This window comes from Symphalangus syndactylus, chromosome 17 (assembly GCF_028878055.3).
Source record: "Symphalangus syndactylus isolate Jambi chromosome 17, NHGRI_mSymSyn1-v2.1_pri, whole genome shotgun sequence".
NCBI lineage: Eukaryota > Metazoa > Chordata > Mammalia > Primates > Hylobatidae > Symphalangus > Symphalangus syndactylus.
The window spans coordinates 22,959,748-22,983,515 of NC_072439.2; the positions used below are offsets into that span (position 1 = coordinate 22,959,748).

Consider the following 23,768-nt stretch of genomic DNA (forward strand, 5'->3'; position numbering starts at 1 on the left):
AGCCGAGATCACGTCACTGCACTCCAGCCTGGGCAACAGAGCGAGACTCTGTCTCAAAAAAATAAAATAAAATAAAATAAATAAACCCCCCAAAATCCGGAATGCAAAACAAACCTAGGCCTACGCCTTTCACATAAGGAACTGGGTGTGGATCTGTGCTAAAAACTCTACCAATAATACAGTAATTTTACAACCCACAGCAGAAAATGCTTTCAAAGGCGATTGGTACAAATAATGTAATAGTAGTCAAATTAGCGTTGGCTCTGAGTCCAGCACTGTGCTCCGCGCTGCACACGCAATCTCACGCCATCCTCACGATGGCGCTGTGGGGCCTGGCTGACGTTTCCAGGGGAAGGGGCCTTGGGGAATCCAGGCTCTCTGGCTGTGTGACCCCTCCAAGCTAGCGACTTGGACTACGTGCAACAGACCAGGTATCTCTGGACTTCAGTTTCTCAGGAGAGACGTCCATGAGGAGGTCATGCATACAAAGCATTTAGCACAGTGGCAGATACGAGCCAGTGGGCCTGGAGAATGATTTACCAGCGTTGGGGAGGCCTGGCTTCCAGAAAACTAGCTCTGGGGTGTCTATCAGTGAGGTCCCTGGTGCAATCTAGGGCCATCAGAAGGGACTGCAAAGACCCAAGGGCAGAGGTAAAGGGAGAAAATGGGTCGTGGCCCCAGCCTGACCGATACTGAACCTCCGGATTAATTCAGTTGTCTACAGCTGGGGGGATGGGGAGGACAGGGGAGTCCTAAGGTGGGAGGGTACAGGTTTATCATTGCCACAGAGAGTGCGTGTGGTGAAGGGATTTAATTTAAGATCAGGCCCAGGCTTCTGAGAATCTGGCCCAGGGAAGCAACGTAAATACAAGAAAATCCCTGTGGCCAGGGACTTTGATCCAAGTGTTTCGAATCAGGCCCAGGGTCGGGATCACAGCTAAGCGGTTTACCAACCGGGGACCTGTGCAGGATACCATAGATGTGAGGGGTGGAGACGGCCGCAAGCAGGAGGCCAGAACCAGAAGGAAACGGAATTTGGGTGGGGGTGGGGAGCTAGGACCTGTCCCCCCGCGAGGGCGTCTTGGGGATGTGGAACTCGCCCACCCAGAGGAGGTGGCTCTCCCGGGGCGGGCCCCGGATCCTAGGGGCGCGGGGCTGGCCCCGCTCCCCGCCGGCCTCGCGGCAGCTGGGCTGCCCCCTCGCCGCACGCAGCCCTCCCGGCTCCTCCGCCCGCCCTCGCTCCCGCTGGGCCCCGCAGCCAGAGGAGGGGCGGCCTCCCGCCCCCACCCGCTGGATCTCAGAGTCGCCGCCCCCGGCGCCGGGCTGCAGCCGCCACGCCCCGGGAGAGGACCGACCGCCCAGACCGCCGGTGCCGGGGCTCCCTGGGCCACGCCGATCACGGGGAGCCCCCCGACTGCCTCCCAGAGGAAAGTGGGAAAGGGAAGCTTAGCCCGCAGCTGCCGCCTCCGAGCAGCACGCCAGGTGAGCGCCGGGACAGGTAGGGGACCCAGGTCGGGACCCAAGCGTCAGTCCCGTTCTCGCCCACAGCTGGGGCGCCCCGGGAAGGATTCCCGCGCCAGGCCCTGCCCGGAGGGGCGGGTCCCTGGGAGTCCCATAACCCGCAGCGTCCCTTCCCCGGGCCCTCCCTCGGCCTGAGGCTCCTTTAAACCCAAAGTTATACAAATGCACGTTAGAAAGCCCTAAATCTGGAAGGGCTTTGCTTTGAACGTGGGTGTTCGAACGCCCAGGCCTCTCCACCCCTGCGCTCGTCCGCTGAGGCCACCATCCGAAACCCCTGCCAAACGCTGCAAACCAACACGTGGGCGCAACAGCCCGGGGAAGGCCAGGCCGCTTTTTACCGTTGCTGGATTTTCTGTCTTCTGGCCGTTAGTCCCTTCGCAGAATCTGTGAATCAGAAGCCTTGGAGGGCGGTTTCTTGATTTAGCAACTTGGGCACATTATGTGTTTTGCTATGGCCCCAACTCTCAATTTAAATTTTGTTCTGCCAAGTTACTTTTGCAATGTTCAGTGATATGTTCTAAAGCTCTGTATACTGCCTCTTCAACTTTAGACTGCGTCTATTTACTCCATATTTTGAAAGACAAATATTATGAGAGTCTAGTTGTAAAGTAAATAATACTTGTTTAAAAATGTTCCAGTAACACACGACACTCAGACACGTAGGACAGGACAGAGCTTTGCATGAAAAACAACACGCCTTTAAACAACCTCTCGCTCACCACCGCCCCCAACCCCCGTCGGCCAAATACATTTTTTTGTAACTACATTACTTTTCAAAAATGGCAAGAAGTAACTCGTGATCGCTGGTGCCTCGTTTTTAACTTTTTCCACTTTTTATTCCTCTGGTATCTATTTCCAAATCTTTACAGCAGATTTTTGGATTTTTATTTCTTATTTCATCAACTTTTAGACAACGCGTCCATGGATCCCTTGCTAAAAATAGGAGACAACTTTGATCATCTCCGTGGTTTTCCTCCTCCCTATATAGTCACCTCCCTGTATAGTCAGGACATTACTTTCGGCTTCTCTATTGGCTACTTTTCTAACATAAAATAATGTTTTTAACTTGTATTTATTGTTCCATTAAATATACCTAGTATCTGTTGACTCTCTTTTTGTAAGGCTTCGCTAAGGAGCTTCTTTTTAAAAAATATATTTTTAGGCCAGGCGTGCGCGATGGCTCACGCTTGTAATCCCAGCACTTTGGGAGGCTGAGGCGGGCGGATCACCTGAGGTCAGGAGTTCAAGACCAGCCTGGCCAACATGAAACCCCCCCATCTCTACTAAAAGTACAAAAATTAGCCAGGTGTGGTGGTATGCGCCTATAACCCTAGCTACTCAGGAGGCTAAGGAAGGAGAATCGCTTGAACCCTGGAGGTGGAGGGTGCAGTGAGCCAAGATTGCGCCATTGCAGTCCAGCCTGGGTGACAGGAGCGAGACTCTGTCTCAAAAAAATATATATATATATAGATCTATATATATTTGAGACCCCGTCTCAATCAAATCAAATCAAAACTGTGTTGCCCAGGCTGGAGTACAGTGTCATAATCATGGCTCACTGCAGCCTCGACCTCCTGGGCTCAAGAGATCCTCCCACCTCAGCCTCCTGAGTAACTAGGGCTATAGGCGCATGCCCCCCCCAAACCCCACTAATTTTTGTATTTTTTGTGGATACGGGGTTTTGCCGTGTTACCTGGGCTGGTCTCAAACTCCTGGGCTCAAGCCATCCGCTCATCTTGGCCATCAAAAGTCCTGGGATTACAGGTGTGAGCCACCGGCGCCCAGACAAAAAGATATATTTTTAAAATAACATTTTTGTATTTATGTAAATATTAATTTCTTCAATTCTGATCAAGTTCTGCATATGGCTTACAAATCAAATAGAAAAGTTTGCCTTAATTTTTTTCTATAATAAAAGTAATATAATCTCTTTTAGAAAAATGGAAAACGAAATGTTTTAGATTAAAAGAGATGAGTGAGACCTGCCACCCCTACTGGTGTTTGAACCCCCATGGGGATCTTGTTAGGAGGAAACAGCCACAGAAGACCTGCTAGAGACAGTAGGGGAAATTGTTCACGGAGTGGGTATTGACGGCAGAATGGATTTTTGAGACGGAATCTCGCTCTGTCACCCAGGCTGGAGTGCAGTGGCACAATCTCGGCTCACTGCAACCTCCACTCCTGGGTTCAAGCGATTCTCCTGCCTCAGCCTCCCTAGTAGCTGGGATTACAGGCATGTGCCACCACGCCTGGCTAATTTTTTTGTATTTTTAGTACAGACGGGGTTTCACCATGTTGGTCAGCCCGGTCTCGAACTCCTGACCTCGTGATCCACCTGCGTTGGCCTCCCAAAGTGCTGGAATTACAAGCGTGAGCCACCATGCCCGGCCAGGTTGCCCTTAATCTTAGGAGATTCATTAGGAAGTACTGAAGAGTAGTTCATCAAGGCCGCCAGGCGCGATGACTTACGCCTGTAATCCCAGCACTTTGGGAGGCCGAGGAGTTCGAGACCAGCCTGGCCAACATGTTGAAACCCTGTCTCGACAAAAATAAAAATTTAGCAGGGCATGATGGCGGGTACCTGTAATCCCAGCTATTCAGGAGGCTGAGACAGGAGAATCGCTTGAACCCAGGAGGTGAAGGTTGCAGTGAGCCGAGATCGCGCCATTGCACACCAGCCTGGGTGACAAGAGCAAAAATCTGTCCAAAACGAAAAGAGAGAGAGCGCAAATATGGCAAAATGTGGAGCATGTAGCGATGTTCATTTGATTACTCTTTCAACTTGTCTATAGAATGAAATTTCATAGTAAAAATTGGGAGAAAATAAAGTAAGATTATTTTGAAACAAAGAGACAGAAGACATGTATACAGTAGCACAAACTATGGAGTCCTATATACCAGGATTCAAATCCCAGCAGGTTTTTTTTTTCTTTGAGATGGGGTCTCACTGTGTCGCCCAGGCTGCAGTGCAGTGGCACATTCACAGCTCGCTGCAGCCTTGACCTCCTGGGTTCAAGCAATTCTCCTGCCTCAGCCTCCTGAGTAGCTGGGATTACAGGTGTGCGCCACCACACCCAACTAATTTTTGTATTTTGAGTAGAGATGGGGTTTCACCATGTTGGCCAGGCTGGTCTCGAACTCCTGACCTCAGGTGATCCACCTGCCTTGGCCTCCCAAAGTGCTGGGGATAACAGGCATGAGTGAGCCACTGCGCCCGGCCTAGTTCTTTTGTTTGTTTTTTTCTATTATTCTTTTCCCTTGGTCCCACCTTATAAAACCCACCATTCTCTTACTACTCAGTGGGGCTCTGTTGCTTCTTTGCTGGGTGACCTTGGGCACATTGCTGTCATCCTCCAAGCCTCAGTTTCCCCATGTGCCTACTTCAAGGGGTGGTTTGAGGCTTCCGTGAGACTTTGTAAAGCAATTCCCACATGCCTAGAGCAAAGTAAGTGCTCAGTTAACAGTAGCTGTTAGTATTTTGTGAAGGCATTTCCTTAACTATTATAGCCTGTTCACCTATGACTAACACTGTCAACGTAACTGCTGCAGCTGGGCCCATTCTTTTCCTTTTCTTCTTCTTTTTTTTTAATTGAGACATTGTTTCACTCTTACCCAGGCTGGAGTGCAGTGGCACAGTCTCGGCTCACTGCAGCCTCAACTTCCTGGGCTCAAGTGATCCTCCCACCTCAGCCTCCCTAGTAGCTGGGACCACAAGTGCACACCACCATGCCTGGCTAATTGTTAAATTTTGTTTGTAGAGACAGGGGCCTCACTATGTTACCCAGGCTGGTCTTAAACTCTTGGGCTCAGGCCATCCTCCTGCCTTGGCCTCTCAAAGTGCTGGGATTACAAGCGTGAGCCACTGCAGCCAGTCACCTCTCATTTTTCTAGGGATAGATTTGGAACTTGGTGTTTTCTTTTTCCTTTTGCAAATTCATCGAATGATCGTGCCAGAGGTTCAGTTTTTGTCCTGCTGTGTTTCGCCTTGTTTTTTCCTAAGCACTTCTGTCCTTATCCCACATTCTTCTAGTCTCTGATGGCAGCATATGGAGGTGCCCACGTGGACTCTTCCAATCCCATAGCTGGGCGTTTGCTGCTAATCATAGTAACTCCTCACAGTGGCAGCAAACATTTGTCGAGGGCCAGGCCCTGATCTCATGAAATTTCCCTACAATCGTGAGGGGCAGGGGTTATTAGAGGTCCATCATCTCTGATCCAAAACTCTTGGGGCCAGATGCATTTGGGAATCTAGACTTTGAATTTTTTTTTTTTTTGAGACGGACTCTCGTTTGTCACCCAGGCTGGAGTGCAGTATTGTGATCTCAGCTGACTGCCACCTCCACCTCCCGGGTTCAAGCCATTCTCCTGCCTCAGCCTCCCAAGTAGCTGTGATTATAGGCACGCACCACCACGCCCAGCTCATTTTTGTATTTTAGTAGAGGTGGGTTTCACTATGTTGACCAGGCTGGTCTCGAACTCCTGACCTCAAGTGATCTGCCTGCCTTGACCTCCCAAAGTGCTGGGATTATAGGCGTGAGTCACCACGCCCAGCCTAGACTTTGAATGTTAAGCAAGTCGTACGGAGCCCATTTGATATGTTACATAAGTCCCCCAGTAGGGCTGAGGAGTATTTGTGTAATCAAACACTAATAGGCCTTCAGTGAAATGCACGTTCATTCTCAGGGGAGTAACTAAAGACTAGACAAAACCTCATGACAGCTCGAGTCAGCTCCTGCCACCAAATGGGTCTGGGAAAAACTTTTGGTTTTCTGAGCTTTTGAACATGTAGATTGTGGATGACAGATGTGGACCTGCATATTTCCCGTCTTGCAGAGGGGACATCCTCAGACACAAAGAGAGAAAGGGCCAGCCGTGGTGGCTCATGCCTATAATCCCAGCACTTTGGGAGGCTGAGGTGGGCAGATCATTTGAGGTCAGGAGTTCAAGACTCAGCCTGGCCAACATGGTGAAACCCCATCTCTACTAAAAACACAAAAATTAGCCAGGTGTGGTGGTGTGTGCCTGTGGTCCCAGGTCCAGAGGAGGCTGAGGCAGGAGGATCGATTTAGTCCAGGAATTGGAGGCTGCAGTGAGCTAGGATCATGGCCACGCACTCCAGCCTGGGCAACACAGTGAGACCCTATCTCAAAAAAAATTTTTTTATTTTTTTTTGCTTTTGATAATCATTCACGTTCTGGGTACTTGTGACTTATTCCTTATTTTGTATTTGTATTATTTATAATATTTTTATTTGTAATATTTGTATTATTGTGCTATATAGTAGTCCATCTTATCTTATGAATGACTTCTTTGTATGTGCTACGGTGGACGGGCCTCTGGGTTTTCCAATCTGAAGCTGTTAGGAACAATACCACCATGAATATTCTTGTATGTGTTTTCTGGCTCTGGGGTGGAGTTGCTGGGTCATGGGGCAGGCACATTTTCATTTTTACTTCAGTAAAAAATGTCCAATGGGCCAGGCACAATGGCTCAGGCCTATAATCCCAGCACTTCGGGAGGCCAAGGCAGGCGGATCACTTGAGCTCAGAAGGTTGAGACCAGCCTGGCCAACGTGGTGAAACCCTGTCTCTACTAAAAATACAAAAATTAGCAGAGCGTGGTGGCAGGTGCCTGTAATCCCAGCTACTTGGGAGTCTGAGGCACAAGAATCACTTGAACCCAGAAGGCGGCGGTTGCAGTGAGTCAAGATCATGCCACTGCACTCCAGCCTGGGTGATAGAGTGAGATTCAGTCACAAAAAAAAAAAAAAAAAGCCCAACGGTTTCCAAAGTGATTCCAAACGGATTCCACCAGGAATGTATGAGAGTTCTCTTTGATAGTATTTTTAGTGAATTGCAGTAACATTGCACTGTTTTGTGTTTGCTCATTTTCTTTTTTCTTTTCTTTTCTTTTTTTTTTTTTTTTTTTTTTTTTTTGGAGATGGGGTCTCACTCTGTCACCTGGGCTGGAGTGCAGTGGCGGGATCTCAGCTCACTGTAGCCTCAACTTCTGGGCTCAAGCAATCCTCCCACCTCAGGCTCTCAAGTAACTGGGACTACACACACGCGCCACCATGCCCTGCTAATTTTTTTGTAGAGACGGGGGTCTCACTATGTTGCCCAGGCTTGTCTTGAATTCGTGGGCTCAAGCAATCATCCCACCTCAGCCTCCCAAAGTGCTGGGATTACAGGCATGAGCCATCGCACCCGGCTGTACATTTGCTTTTACACTGTCAAGGTGGAAACATCTACAGTCTGTTCTGTTTCCGTATTTAAGCCCTACGTGCTTTAACTGCAAAGTTTGCCATGTTTTTTTAATCAGCTTTTTTGAGGTGTAATTTACATACCAAAAAATTCAGCCCTGTTAAAGTGGACAACTTTGTGGTTTTTAGTGACTTCACAGAGTTGTGCAACCATTGCCACCGTAACAAGGCATGTTCATCACCCCCAAAATATCCCTTGTGCCTATTTGTAGTCACTCTGTTCCCAGCCTCGCCCAAGGCAACTACTAATCTACTTTCTGATCAAATAGATTTGTCTTTTCTGGTCATTTCATAGAAGCACATCATATAATATGCGGCCTTTTGCATCTGCCTCTTTCATGTAGCATATTGCTTTGGGGTTTATTCATACTATAGCATGTTCCTTTTTATTGCTTAACAATATTCTATTTTGTGGACATGGCACATTTTATGTATCCATACATCAGCTAATAGACATTTGGAGTGTTTCCAAATGTATAATGCTGCTATGAACATTAGCATACGAGAGTTTGCATGCAGGTAGAAGGTGTGTTTTCATTTCTCTTGGGTAGATAATCTAGTCCTAGAATTGCTGGGTCTCATGTAAGTTTATGTTTAACTTTTTTTACCTTTTTTTTTTTTTTTTTAGAGATAGGGTCTTATTCTGCCTCCCAAGCTGGAGGGTGGTGGTGCATTCATAGCTCACTGCAGCCTGGAACTCCTGGACTCAGGCGATCCTCCTACCTCAGCCTCCCAAAGTGCTGAGATTACAGGCATGAGCCACTGCACCCAGCCATGTTCAACTTTTTTTTTTTTGGAGACAGAGTCTTGCTCTGTTGCCCAGGCTAGAGTGCAGTGGTACAGTCTTGGCTCACTGCAACCTCCACCTCCCAGGTTCAAGTGATTCTCTTGCCTCAGCCTCCCGAGTATCTGGGATTACAGGCGCCCACCACCATACCTGGCTAATTTTTGTGTTTTTAGTAGAGACAGGGTTTCACCATGTTGGCCAAGCTGGTCTCGAACTCCTGACCTCAGGCCTCCCAAAGTGTTGGAATTACAGGTATGAGCCACTGAGCCTGGCCTCAACTTTTAAAGAAACTGCCTAATGGTTTTCCAGGTTGGCTGTACATCTTACATCCCCACCAGCGATGTCTGAGGGTTCCAGTTTCTTCATATCCTCGACTACACCTGTCAGCATCGTCAGTTTGAATAATAGCCAGGGTAGTGGGTATGAAGTGGTGTCTCATTGTGAATTTAATTGGCATTTCCCAGCTGGGCATGGTGGCACATGCCCATAATCCCAGCACTTTGAGAGGTCAAAGAAGGAGGATCCTTTGATCCCAGGAGATCAAGACCAGCCTGGGCAATATAGGAAGACCCATCTCTATAGAAAATTCAACAATTAGCTGAATGTGGTGGTGGGTGCATCTGCAGTCCCAGCTACTTGGGAGGCTGAGGTGGGAGAATCACTTGAGCCCAGGAGGTTGAGGCTGCAGTGAGCCGAGATCGTGCCACTGCACTCCAGCCTGAGCAACAGAGAAGACCATATCTCAAAAAAAAAAAAAAATGCATTTTCCTAATGACTAATGAAGTGCAGCATCATTTCATGTGCTCATTACTCATTTGTATATGTTCTTTGGTGAAATGTCTACTCAAATCTTTTGTCTTTCTTTCTTATTTATTTATTTTTTTTGAGACAGAGTTTCACTCTTGTTGCCCAGGCTGGAGTGCAATGACGTGATCTCAGCTCACTGCAACCTCTGCCTCCCAGGTTCAAGCGATTCTCCTGCCTCAGCCTCTTGTGTAGCTAGGATTACAGGCTAATTTTTTATATTTTTAGTAGAGACAGGGTTTCACCATGTTGGCCAGGCTGGTCTTGAACTCCTGACCTCAGGTGATCCACCTGCCTCAGCCTCCCAAAGTGCTGGGATTACAGGCGTGAGCCACTGTGCCCAGTCTTTTGTCCATTTTTTAACTGGGTTTATCTCATTGAGTTTTATGAGTTCTTTATATATTCTATACACAAGTGCTTTATCAGATCTATAATGTGCAAGTACAAAAGTTTTAACTTATGATAATGTCTAATTTATCCATTTTTTCTTTTATGAATCATAGTTTTTGGTGTTGGATCTAAAAAATCTCTGCTTAACACAAGATCATGAGATTTTCTCCTGTTTTCTTCTCAAAGTTTTATAGTTTTAACTCTTAAATTTAGATGTATGATTAATTTCATGTTGATTCTGGTATGAGGTAATGGTCTAAATTCATCTTTTTGCATATAGATTTCCAGTTGTCCCAGCACCATTTGTTGAAAAGAGTCTTTTTCTCAAGAAAACCCATAAGTAAAGCCAATGTAAAGAGAATGCCCCTAGCCTCCAGGTCAAAAGTATTCCTTTTTTGTGAACTTTATCAAATAGCTGTAACACAGATAAAGTTTTACGTTTTTCCTAGAATTTCTCATAGCTTTAATTTTTCCATTTTGAAAGAGGCATTTTTCTGTTAGTAACTCATTCAATCCATTTCTTTGGATTTATTTTTCTTCTTGTAGACATTCTTCCTTTTATAGTATCCTGTTCTTACTCTGTTTAGAACATCTTTGCAAATCTGTGTTCCCAGGACTAGCTACATGATTTGCATGGCCCATTGCAAAATGAAAATGCAAGGCCACTTGTTCAGAAATAATTAAGAATGTTGAGGCCAGGCTCGGTGGCTGAGGCCTGTAATCCTAGCACTTTAGGAGGCTGAGACGGGAGAATCATTTGAGGCCAAGAGTTTGAGACCAACCTGGGCAACATAGTGAGACCCCATCTCCACACACACACAAAAAAATGTTTTAATTTAAGAGAATGTTGGCCAGGCGAGGTGGCTCATGCCTGTAATCCCAGCACTTTGGGAAGCCGAGGTGGGTGGATCACCTGAGGTCAGGAGTTTGAGACCAGCCTGACCAACATGGTGAAACCCCGGCTCAACTAAAAATACAAAAATTAGCTGGGCGTGGTAGCGCGCACCTGTAGTCCCAGCTACTCGGAAGGCTGAGACAGGAGAATCGCTTGAACCCAGAAGTGGAGGTTGCAGTGAGCCAAGATCATGCCACTGCACTCCTGCCTGGGTGACAGAGTAAGACTCCATCTCAAAAAAAAAAATAAATAATAAATAAATAAATAAGAATGTTGAGGCTGGGAGCGACAGCTCATGCCCGTAATTCCAGCACTTTGAGAGGCTGAGCTGGGCAGATTGCCTGAGGTCAGGAGTTCAAGACCAGCCTGGCCAACATGGTGAAACCCCATCGCTACTAAAAATACAAAAATTAGCCGGGAACGGTGGCTCATGCCTGTAATCCCAGCACTTTAGGAGGCTGAGGCAGGTGAATCACCTGAGGTCAGGAGTTCAAGACCAGCCTGGCCAACATGGCGAAACCTTGTCTCTACTAAAAATACAAAAATTAGCCTGGCTTGGTGGTTCGTGCCTGTAATCCCAGCTACTCGGGAGGCTGAGGCTGGAGAATCACTTGAACCCAGGAGGTGGAGGTTGCAGTCAGCTGAGATCATGCCATTGCACTCCAGCCTGGGCAACAAGAGCGAAACTCCATCTCAGAAAAAAATAAAAATACAAAAATTAGCCAGGTGTGGTGGTGGGTGCCTGTAGTCCCAGCTACTTGGGAGGCTGAGGCAGGAGAATTGCTTGAACCTGGGAGGCAGAGATTGCAGTGAGCGGAGATCATGCCGCTGCACTCCAGCCTGGGTGACAGAGTGAGACTCCATCTCAAACAAACAAACAAAATTAATAAGGGAGAATCAGGTAGAGGACAGTATCCTGAAGATATGAAAAGGAAACCATTCTGTGCAAACTTTATAAAAAGATTGACAATACCAATACCAGGTGCTGGCAACTGCAATACCTAAAGAATTTTTGGGAATGCAGATGGCACAATCATGCTGGAAAACTGCTGGGCATTTTCTTGTAACGTTAAATATACACCTGCCATGTGACTCAAAAATTCTACTCCTAAGTATCTACTCAAGAGCAATGAAAACGGCTGGATGCGATGGCTCACTCTTGTAATCCCAGCACTTTGGGAAGCCGAGGCAGGCAGATCACTTGAGGTCAGGTGTTCGAGACCAGCCTGGCGAACATGGTGAAACCCTGTATCTACTAAAAGTACAAAGATTAACCAGGCGTGGTGGCACACACCTGTAATCCCAGCTACTTGGGAGGCTGAGGCAGGAGAACTGCTTGAAACCAGGAGGTGGATGTTGCAGTGAGCCGAGATTGCACCACTGCAATCCAGCCTGGGTGACAGAGCGAGACTCTGTCTCCAAAAAAAAAAAAAAAAGCAATGAAAACATATGTCCACATAAACACTTGTACATGAATATTCATAGCAGCTTTATTCATAATATCCCTAAGCTGGAAACAACACAAATGTCCATCGTACTGAATGGATAAACAGGTTGTAGATTATGTGTTTAGTGGATTATTACCCAGCAATAAAAAGGAATAGACTACTGATTGATACACAACAAGTGGATGGGCCAGGCGCAGTGGCTGTTGCCTGTAATTCCAGCAATTTGGGAGGCCAAGCTGAGAAGATCGCTGAGCCCAAGAGTTCAAGGCTAGCCTGGGCAACATAGCAAGACCCTGTCTCAAAAAAAATTTAAAAATTGGCCGGGCGTGGTGGCTCACGCTTGTAATCCCAGCACTTTGGGAGGCCAAGGCGGGCGGATCACGAGGTCAGGAGATTGAGACCACGGTGAAACCCCGTCTTTACTAAAAAATACAAAAAATTAGCCGGGCGTGGTGGTGGGTGCCTTTAGTCCCAGCTACTCGGAGAGGCTGAGGCAGGAGAATGGTGTGAACCCAGGAGGCGGAGCTTGCAGTGAGCCGAGATTGCGCCGCTGCACTCCAGCCTGGGCGACAGAGCGAGACTCCATCTCAAAAAAAAAAAAAAAAATTTTAAAAATTAGCTAGGCATGGTGGGGTGCACCTGTGGTCCTAGCTACTTGGGAGGCTGAGATGGGAGGATTGCTTGAGCCTGGGAGGTCATGGCAGCAGTGAGCTATGATGGCACCACTGCCCTCCAGCCTGGGCAACAGAGTGAGACCCTGCCTCAAAAAAAAAAAAAAGTATGAATGAATCACACAGACATTATGCTAAAGGAGAGGACAAATAACCCTAAGCCATGCCTACAACTCAAGGAATATTACAGGCATGAGCCACTGCACCTGGCCCAGATGCCTTCTTCACAAGGAGACACATACTGTGTGTATCAGTCGGGATCCAACCAGGAGACAAACCACACAGTAATTTAAACAGCGATTGTTTAATATACAGAATTGTTAACTATAATAGGGGATTAGAGTAAGAGGAACTGGTTACTAAGAAATAAAGAGAATGCTAACGAATGTAGAAATAGACTGGGCACAATGGCTCACACCTGTAATCCCAGCACTTTGGGAGGCGAGGCAGGTGGATCACCAGGTCAAGGGATCAAGACCATCCTGGCCAACATGGTGAAACCCCGTCTCTACTACAAAAAATTAGCTGGGCGCGGTGGCGTGTGTCTGTAGTCTCAGCTACTCAAGGAGGCTGAGGCAGGAGAATAGCTTGAACCCAGGAGGCAGAGGTTGCGGTGAGCCGAGATCGTGCCACTGCACTCCAGTCTGGGCGACAGAGAGAGTCCATCTCAAAAAGAAAGAAAAGAAAGGAAGGAAGGGAGGGAGGGAAGGAGGGAGGAAGGGAGGAAAGAAAGAAAAGAAATAGCAGATACAAGGAGCAGCCACTCCTCCTAAGTCTAAGATAGCCCGAGAAAGATGGGAGCCCCAGGCTGAACCCCCGACCTTGCTGGGGTAGTGTTGGCCACGGCTCACCGAAGGACAAAGGCATCCCTATGGTGCGGCACCAGTAGAACGCGGCAGAAGTGCATCCAGTAAGATGGGGGGGAAAGCAGCTGACAGGGAAGTGTCTCAGCTGAGGTGGGTGCTGCTGACTGCCATATTTCAGGAGCCATGTGCCAGAGAAACTTCCTGACACTAAAGAAACCGCGCGCATGTAGGAGTCAGAGGCTGGAGAAGCATGCTCGCTGCAGGAGTAGCTGCACTGCAGGAGCCAAGTCTGGAAACTGGAAGCCAAACCCTTTCCTCCTACAACGTCTCTCCAGCGCCCTCTACTGAAAAAAATTGAGCATCATGTCAGTCAGCAAAGGAAGAAGATTTAAAGGGCCAAACTCCAATTATTATTTATTTATTTATTTGTTTTTATTTTTATGTATTTATTTTTTTTGAGACGGAGTTTCGCTCTTGTTGTCCAGGCGGGAGTGCAGGCGTGAGCCACCGTTCCCGGCGCTTTTTTTTGTTTTTTGTTTTTTTTTTAACAGCGTCCCTGGGTGGGCTAGAACCGAACTCCAGTTTCGCAGCTTAGAACAATGAGGTCGTAGGTTGATAGCCGACACACTATATGATTCCATTTACGTGAAATTATAGAAAAGAAAAATTGAATTTATAGTAACAGAAAGCAGCCGGGCGCAGTGGCTCACGCCTGTAATCCCAGCACTTTGGGAGGCCGAGTTGGGTGGATCACCTGAGGTCAGGAGTTCGAGACCAGCCTGGCCAACATGGTGAAACCCCCGTCTCTACTAAAGATAGAAAACTTAGCCAGGCGTGGTGGTGCACACCTGTAATCCCAGCTACTCGGGAGGCTGACGCAGGAGAATTGCTTGAACCCAGGAAGCAGAGGTTGCAGTGAGCCGAGATCATGCCATTGCACTCCAGCCTGGGCGACAGAGGAAGACTCCATATCAAAAAAAAAAAAAAAGTGGCCGGGTGCAGTGGCTTATGCCTGTAGTCCGAGCACTTTGGGAGGCCGAGGCGGGTGGCTCACCTGAGGTCAGGAGTTCAAGACCAGCCTGGCCAACATGGTGAAACCCTGTCTTCACTAAAAATACAAAAATTAGCCGGGTGTGGGTGGCACGCACCTGTAATCCCAGCTACTCGGGAGGCTGAGGCAGGAGAATCCCTTGAACCTGGGAGGCGGAGGTTACAGTGAGCCGAGATCGTGCCACTGCACTCCAGCCTGGGCGACAGAGCGAGACTCTGTCTCAAAAAAAAAAAAAAAAAAAAAATGATACTATTTGGTTTATTTCCGAAAGTAGCTGGACAGACCAGGTGAAAATAGAGAGAAATGTCTAAGGAGCACCAGCTGTTCGGGTCTCCTCACTTCAGCTGCTAGACTAGGATGGAAGAAGCCTCAGATGACCCAGCCCCATCCACCATCTGACGGCAAAGGCACGAGTTCCCTAAGTGAGGACCGCATAGCTGATCCCAGTCCCCAGAGCCATAAAAAAAAAAAAGAAGAATGGCTTATTATAAATATACTCTGGCAAAATTATACTCTGGACAAACCAAAAACAAACTGGTGTCATGATTCACAGAGGTATTTTTTTGTGCAGAATTTTCCAGTCAGTATAAAAAGGTCTCTGGCCTCAAAAAAACTATACAATTTGAGAATCTGCTGAGGAGATACTTATAAGCTAACTCTTAATCATTTTCACAGATTATTCTATTTTAAAGTAGTCACATCTTTTGTTTGATGGCTTTGAGGAAAGTTTTTGGACATCTTTTTTTGCTCCTTTCCATGGACTACCATATCTGTTTTTCTTGTTTTCATCATTTTTAGCAAACGTTGAGGGTTTTGGGTACGTGTTCTGTTTTGGTGGTAGTGGTGGTGGTTTGTTTTTTTGTTTTTGGAGACAGAGTCTCACTGTCACCCAGGCTGGAATGCAGTAGTGCAATCATAGCTCACTGTACCTGCGAACTTCTGGCCACAAGCAATCCTCTCACCTCAGCCTCCCAAGTATCTGGGACTACAAGTACACAACACCAGGTCCAGCTAATTTTTTAATGTTTATTTTTTGTAGAGATGGGTTGGTTTTTTTTTTTTTTTGTAGGCTGGTCTCAAACCCCTGGGTTCAAGCGATCCTCCCACCTCAGCCTCCCAAAGTGCTGGGATGACACGCATGAGCCATGGTACCCAGCCCATTTTTAGCAAACCTTTTATAGAAAATGCACAAATTGCACAGCCTAATGAATCCCAGCACTTTGGGAGGCTGAGGCGGGCGGATCACAAGGTCAGGAGTTCGAGACCAGCCTGGCCAACATGGTGAAATCCTGTCTCTACTAAAAAAGAAAAATACAAAAATTAGCCGGGCATGGTGGCATGCACCTGTAATGCCAGTTACTCAGGAGGCAGAGGCAGGACAATTGCTTGAACCCAGGAGGCGGAGATTGCAGTGGGCCAAGATCGGGCCACTGCACTCCAGCCTGGGCAACAGAGGAAGACTCCGTCTCAAAAAAAAAAAAAAAGAAAAAGAAAAAAGAAAAGAAAAAGAAAAAGAAAAAAGAAAGAAAGGCAGAGGCTGCATACTCTTTTATGATCCAGCCTCAGAAATCCCTTAGCAGGCCAGTCACAGTGGCTCATACCTGTAATCCCAGCACTTTGGGAGGCCGAGGCAACAGGATCACTTGAGCCCAGGAGGAGACCAGCCTGGGCAACATAGGGAGACCCCTCATTTCTAGAAAAAAAAAAAACAAAACAAACTAACCTGGGCATGGTGGCATGTGTCTGCAGTCCCATCTACTCAGGAGGCTGAGTTGGGAGGATCACTTGAGCCCGGGAGTTCGAGGCTTCAGTGAGCCATATTCACGCCACTACACTCCAACCAGGCGACAGAGTGAGACTTTGTCTCTTAAAAGGAGAGCGAGAAAGAGAGAGAGAATGAAATCCCTTAGCAATGTCACTTCTGCAGTGCTCTGAAAGTTGAGGCAGTTGCAAAAGCCTGCACGTGCCCGGGGGAGGAATGTGGACCCCACAGCTTCACGGGCAGTGGTGAACTGAAAGAGCGTGTCAGACAGGAAATGTTCTCATAGCCACTTCTGAAAATACAGTCTGCTGTAGTAGCGTCCTGGGTCCCTTTGGGTAGCTGAGTACCAGTAGCATTGCCCAGTCACTCTGACAGCCAGTAACCTTCCTCCAAACACACACTTTCCCAAAAACCCTGGAAGCAGGCAGTACCAGGCCCTACTTGTCCTATTGTGACCCAGCCAGTAGTTGGCATTCAGTCTTGCAGTGGGTACTTTTCAACCTTTCTCCAAAAAATCGGCCAGAAGCCCCTCTCAGGCTTATTCTCCAAAATAAACCTGTCTTTGACTGTTGAGCCACTTTTCGTGTTTCTTTCCTCTTTCCTTTTTTTTTTTTTTTTTTTTTTTGAGACAGTTTCACTCTTGTTGCCCTGGCTAGAGTGCAGTGGCACAATCTCAGCTTACCACAACCTCCACCTCCTGGGTTCAAGGGATTCTCCCACTAGCCTCCCAAGTAGCTGAGACTACAGGAGCATGCCACCACACCTGGCTAATTTTGTATTTTTAGTAGAGATGGGGTTTCACCATGTTGGCCAGGCTGCTCTCGAACCCCTAACCTCAGGTGATCCACCCACCTTGGCCTCCCAAAGTGCTGAGATTACAGGCATGAGCCACCATGCCTGGCCACAAACTTTTTTTTTTTTTTTTTTTTTTTTTGAGACAGGGTCTCACTCTATCACCTGGGCTGGAATACAGTGGCCCCTTCACGATTCACCACAGCCTCGACCTCCCAGGCTCAGGTGATCCTTCCCCCCTCAGCTTCCAAGTAGCTGGGACTACAGGTGCGTGACACTATGCCTGACTACTTTTTTTGTATTTCTTTTGTAGAGACAGGGTTTCGTCATGTTGCCTAGGCTGGTCTTGGACTCCTGGGCTCAAGCAATCCTCCCGCCTCAGCCTCCGAAAGTGCTGGGATTACAGGCGTAAGCCACCACACCGGGGCCCCATACAAGCATTTAATATGGTTTGTGTGGTATAGCTGAGGGTTCATACAGTACATTTCTTGAACATCTCTGCTCCTTGGTGAAGTCAGGCTGTCCTCATTGGGCGAGGGGCCTACCCCCAACCCCAGAGATCCTCCTTTTGCCAGTGGGAACACACTCCTAAGGAGAATAGGAACTACCGGGCGTGGTGGCTCAAGTCTGTAATCCCAGCACTTTGGGAGGCCGAGGCAGGCAGATCACAAGGTCAGGCGTTCGAGACCAGCCTGGCCAACATGGTGAAACCCCGTCTCTACTAAAAATACAAAAATTAGCCAGGCATGGTGGCAGGTGCCTGTAATCCCAGCTACTCGGGAGGCTGAGGCAGAGAATTGCTTGAACCCGGGAGATGGAGGTTGCAGTGAGCCGAGATCGTGCCACTGCACTCCAGCCTGGGCGACAGAGTGAGACTCCATCTCAAAAAAACAAAAAAGAAGAAGAGTGGGAGCTAAGAACTCCTCCTAAGAAGAACTCCAGGAAATTAAACTCTGGTGAACATCACACCCGTGCCAGGCAGGCTGGTAGACTTGTTTATAAACCTCAGGGAATTATTTATTTACTTTTGAGACAGAGTCGCTCTGTCACCCAGGCTGAAGTGCAGTGAGTGGTGTGGTCTTGGCTCACTGTAACCTCCACCTCCCGGGTTCAAGCGCCGGGCCCTAGTGAACTATTAATGCAACTCAGAACCACCTGGAGAAAAGCACAGCTTGGTCTTTGTAAAGTCTGTCTCTACAGCTTCATTCTTTCTGCAGTAGGAATAAAGATGATGTCAGGGGCTGGGCATGGTGGCTCACACCTGTGAAAATTAATATTAATATTTTAAAAATTAATGTGAAACACTAAATTATGTTAGTTGCCATTATTATGACACATCATTTTTAAAATGTGACAGCAACTATTTTATTTATTTATTTATTTTGAGGCAGAGTCTTGCTGTGTGCAGTGGCATGATCTTGGCTCACCTCAACCTCCACCTCCGAGGTTCAAATGATTCTGCTGCCTCGGCCTCCTGAGTAGCTAGGATTACAGGCTCCCGCCACCACGCCCAGCTAATTTTTGTATTTTTAGTAGAGACAGTTTCGCCATATTGGACAGGCTAGTCTTGAACTGCTGACCTCAAGCAATGCACCCACCTCCGCCTCCCAAAATGCTGGGATTACAGGCATGAGCCACCGCGCCTGGCTGACAGCAACTATTTTAGCTGTGACATTTCATTTAGTGGCATTTATTGGCCCTTATTAAGCCACTGTGCTGAGCATTTAAGCTGGATCAGCTCGTGAATTCCATCATCTTGTTTAATGGGCAAAACTCTCCTTTGAGGGTGCCCTTTAATGATCTAATGCTTGTTATCTGCATGTGCCCAATAAGTGCTCAATTCATGTCAGCTATTGTCATTTTTAAACAAATTAAGGTTTTATTTAAAAAAAAAGAAATAAGCCTGTATCAGGCAAGTAGTCCATGAATGCAGCAAAAATTCCTGACATCATCTTTTTTTTTTGAGACGGAGTCTCAGTCTGTTGCCCAGGCTAGAGTGCAGAGGCACGATCTCGGCTCACTGCAACCTCCACCTCCCGGGTTCAAGTGATTCTCCTGCCTCAGCCTCCCGAGTAGCTGGGATTACAGGTGCCCACCACCACGCCCCGCTAATTTTTGTATTTTTTGTAGAGATGGGGTTTCGCCATGTTGGCCAGGCTGGTCTTGAACTCCCGACCTCAGGTGATCCGCTCACCTAAGCCTCCCAAAGTGCTGGGATTACAGGTGTGAGCCATCATGCCCAGACTAATATTAAATTAATATCACTCTTGTTTAGGAGCCTGCAGGGGCTTTTCCTAAGTGCTTTAAAATACTCCTTTCATCCTCACAACAGCCCTATGATGGAGGCGCCGTTAGCAGCCCCATTTTCAGAAAGGGAAACTGAGGTATAAAGAGATTAAGTGACTTGCCATTGGTCATATATTTTATAGCAAGAAGTGGAGCTGGAGCCGAGCACAGTGGCTCACACCTATAATCCCAGCACTTTCGGAGGCCAAGGCAGCAGGATCCTTTGAGCCCAAGAGTTTAAGACCAGCCCGGGCAACATGGTGAAACCCTGTCTCTACTAACAATACAAAAATTAGCAGGGCGTGGTGGCACGCACCTGTAGTCCCAGCTAATTGGGAGGCTGAGGCACGAGAATCACTTGAACCTGGAGCCAGAGGTTGCAGTGAGCTGAGATTGTGCCACTTCACTCCAGTCTGGGTGTCAGAGGGAGACTCTGTCTCAAAAAAGAAAGAAAGAAAGAAAAGAAAGAAGGAAGGAAGGAAGGAAGGAAGGAAAATGTTTTAGAAAGAATGGAAGCAGAAAATACTGGGTAGACAGCTTTTTTAAGAAGTTTTACCACAAAAAGAAACAAAGACGCTGGATGTGGTGACTCATGCCTCTAACCCCAGCAGTTTGGGAGGCTAAGGTGGGAGGATCACTTGAGCCTGGGAGGTTGAGGCTGCAGTGAGCCGTGATCACACCACTGCACTCCCGCCTGAGTGAAGAAGCAAGACCCTGTCTCAAAAATAAAAATAAAAAATAACATTCTCAGGCCAGGCGCAGTGGCTCATGCCTGTAATCCCAACACCTTGGGAGGCTGAGGTGGGCGGATCACCTGAGGTCAGGAGTTTGAGAACAGCCTGGCCAACATGGTGAAACCCCATCTCTACTACAAATATAAAAATTAGCCAGGTGTGGTGGCAGGCGCCTGTAATCCCAGCTACTCGGGAGGCTGAGGCAGGAGAATTGCTTAAACGTGGGAGGTGGAGGTTGCAGTGAGCTGAGATCGTGCCATTGCACTCAAGCCTGGGCAACAAGAGTGAAACTGTCTCAAAAAAAAAAAAAAAAAAAAAAAAAAAAAACATTTTTGGCCCGGCACAGTGGCTCACACCTGTAATCCTAGCACTTTGGGAGGCTGAGGCAGGTGGATTACTTTAGGTCGGGAGTTCGAGATCAGCCTGGCCAACATGGTGAAACCCTGTCTCTACTAAAAATATAAAAATTAGCCAGGCGTGGTGGCAGGGGCCTGTAATCCCAGCTACTAGGGAGGCTGAGGCAGAATCGTTTGAACCCAGGAGGCAGAGGTTGCAGTGAGCTGAAATCAGCCACTGCACTCCAGCTTGGGCGACAGAGTGAGACTCCATCTCAAAAAAGTAAATAAATAAAAAATAACACATTCTCTTGCACACACCCTTGCCCCCTTTGGCTTCCTCCTGCATGAGACCCCGGTTAAATCCAGCCTTCCTCTCTGCCGTGCCTGCACCCACACAGCTCGAATGAGCTAAAAAACAACACAGCCCCCTGGCTAGACTAATTTCAAGTCTGTGAACTTGACCCTCAGGCGGACCCCAATGCTGCCTGGCAGCCCTATGACATTTCTCTGATCCCCTCCTTCCTCCTGTGTTCTAGACAACTAATTCACACCTTTTCCCTTCTCCTCTAATCCTTTCCAACACCTCCTCCCCGCCTTTCATTTTCCCTTGGCTTATTTTGCAGAGAAAATGCAAGAGATGAGAAGTGAACTTCCACAGCCGCCCCCACCTCTACCACCTACCTGCACCCTTGCTCACACCCGTTTTCCTGCTGTGACTGTTCCATCACCTGCTCCCACCTTCCCGCCCACTTCCAGCCACCGTCCCTGGTTCTCACCTCTCTCTGCTGCTCGTTCAGTTTCCCCCATGCACTGGATCTCCTGTTAGCCCACACAGCATCCTGTCTCCCATCTCAAAACAAACCTCTTTTTTTTTTGTTTTTGTTTTGTTTTGAGACAGGGTCTCACTCTGCCGCCCAGGCTGGAGTGCAGTGGCGCGATCTCAGCTCATTGCAACCTCTGCCTTCTGGGTTCAAGCAATTATCTTGTCTCGGCCTCCCAAGTAGCTGGGATTACAAGCGCACACCACCACACCCAGCTAATTTTTGTATTTTTTGTGGAGATGGGGTTTCACCATGTTAGCCAGGCTGGTCTCAAACTACTGACCTCAAATGATCTGCCCACCTCGGCCTCTCAAAGTGCTGGGATTACAGGTGTGAGCCACCATGCCCAGCCCAAACCCTCTCTTGACCTCACCTCCCCTTATAGCTACAGCCCCACTTTTTTTGCTATTCTTTTTATTTTATTTTAGAGACAGGGTCTCGCTTTGTTGCCCAGGCTGGAGTACAGTGGCACAATCATAGCTCACTGCAGCCTCCAACTCCCGGGCTCAAGCGATCGTCCCACCTTAACCTCTGGAGTAGCTGGGACTACAGGTGGGCACCACCACATCTGGCTAATTTTTTTATTTTATTTTTTGTACAGATGGAGTCTCGCTGTGTTGCCCAGGCTGATCTCAAACTCCTGGCCTCAAGTAGTCTTCCCACCTTGCCCTCCCAAAGTGCTGGGATTACAGGCATGAGCCAGCGTGCCAGGTCAAGAATGTTTTTAATGATTAACCATGGAATTTAAGCTGGCTAAGGAAGAAATGAGGGGATGGGAGGTGAGGGGGAGTAAAAAATGAAAGGGACAATGGATGGGAGATCACAGTGGGTTGGAAGGATCGTGCGAGTCGGGCACTGGAGGGAATGAGGTGGAAAGAGAAAGTGATGGGTGGAGAGTGAGTGTGTGAAATTGAGGTTCCGAAGAGGCTGCTGTTATTGAAACAAGGTCTGGGTTTGACTATGAGAGGGAGAGGTTGGGGAAGGATAAAGTCACTAGAGGGAGGTCAGGGAACAGAGAGGTTGGGGCTGCGGAAGAACTATCTATCTGGTTATAGAAATCACTGAGAATGATGCTAAGAGCAGCAGGAGCGGCCGAGAGCCCAGAGCTAAAATAGGGAGAGGAGAGGAGTCATGATCTGGGTCAGCAGATGACGCACGAGGCAGGGTAGTGATGAGATTCGTCGCTGGGGGTTTTGGGGAGGGTGGAGAGAGAATGGTCAGGAAGCAGCTCCCAAGAGCACGGAGACCTCCCCACTTGGAAGGCCCACAGGAGAGCTGGGTTCCAGTTAGAGCAAGAAGGTGGTAGGAATGTTCAGAGAAGTAACTGAGGCAAGAAGAGATTTTGCTGAAGATAGGTCATGGGTTCCAAAGGTCACAGTAGTTGGAACACATTGGGGTATGGGGTATAAATGGTTTCTTCCACAGTGGCTTTCCTTGTGGGTCTGTAACCCAACCCAGGTTTGGCCACTCGACATTCGAAAGTCAAACTCAGGTCAGGCGTGGTGGCTCATGCCTGAAATCCCAGCATTTTGGGAAGCTGAGACAGGTGGATCACTTGAGGTCAGGAGTTCGAGACCAGCCGGCCAACATGGTGAAACCCCATCTCTACTACAGAAATTACTGGCTCAGTGTGGTGGCACACACCTATAATTCCAGCTACTTGGGAGGCTGAGGCAGGAGAATCGCTTGAACCCGGGAGGCGGAGGTCGCAGTGAGCTGAGATTGTGCCACTGCACTCCAGCCTGGGCAAGAGTAAGACTCAGTTTTAGAAAAGAAAGCCAAACTTGGGCCGGGCGCGGTGGCTCAAGCCTATAATCCCAGCACTTTGGGAGGCCGAGGTGGGTGGATCACCTGAGGTCCGGAGTTTGACACCAGCCTGGCCAACATGGTGAAACTCTGTCTCTCCTAAAGATACAAAAATTAGCCAGGTGTGGTGGTGCATTCCTGTAGTCCCAGCTACTCGGGAGGCTGAGGCAGGAGAATCACTTGAACCTGGGAGAGAGAGGTTGCAGTGAGCCGAGACGAGCCACTGCACTCCAGCCTGGGTGACAGAGTGAGGCTGCCTCAAAAAAAAAAAAAAAAAAAAAATAGAAAGCCAAACTCAAGAGAGATGACAGTTGGTGGGAGGCAAAGCAAGTTTATTTGGAGAGCCAGCAAACCGAGAACACAGTGGACTATCATCCTAAAGTACCATCTTAAATCAGTACAATTTTATTTTTTAAGGGCAGAGGGAAGAGAAGGGCACTGTGATCAAGAGGTGACCAACAGGCCAGGCGCAGTGGCTCATACCAATTCCAGCACTTTGGGAGGCTGAGGCAGGAGGATCACTTGAACCCAGGAATTCAAGACCAGCCAGAGCAATGTAGTGAGACCCCGTCTCTACAAAACAATAAATAAATA

The 23,768-nt window shown here is 47.9% G+C and overlaps 1 protein-coding gene across 1 annotated transcript in view; it reads left to right on the forward strand.

The window, feature by feature from the left end:
• Positions 1 to 316: 316 nt before the first annotated feature.
• FBXO17 (F-box protein 17) overlaps positions 317 to 23,768 on the forward strand; it is a 33,319-nt gene continuing 9,867 nt past the window's right edge. Inside the window, exon 1 of the mRNA XM_055249847.2 lies at positions 317 to 1,482. The gene's annotated coding sequence lies outside the window, so the exon portion shown is untranslated. The remainder of the gene's footprint in view (positions 1,483 to 23,768) is intronic.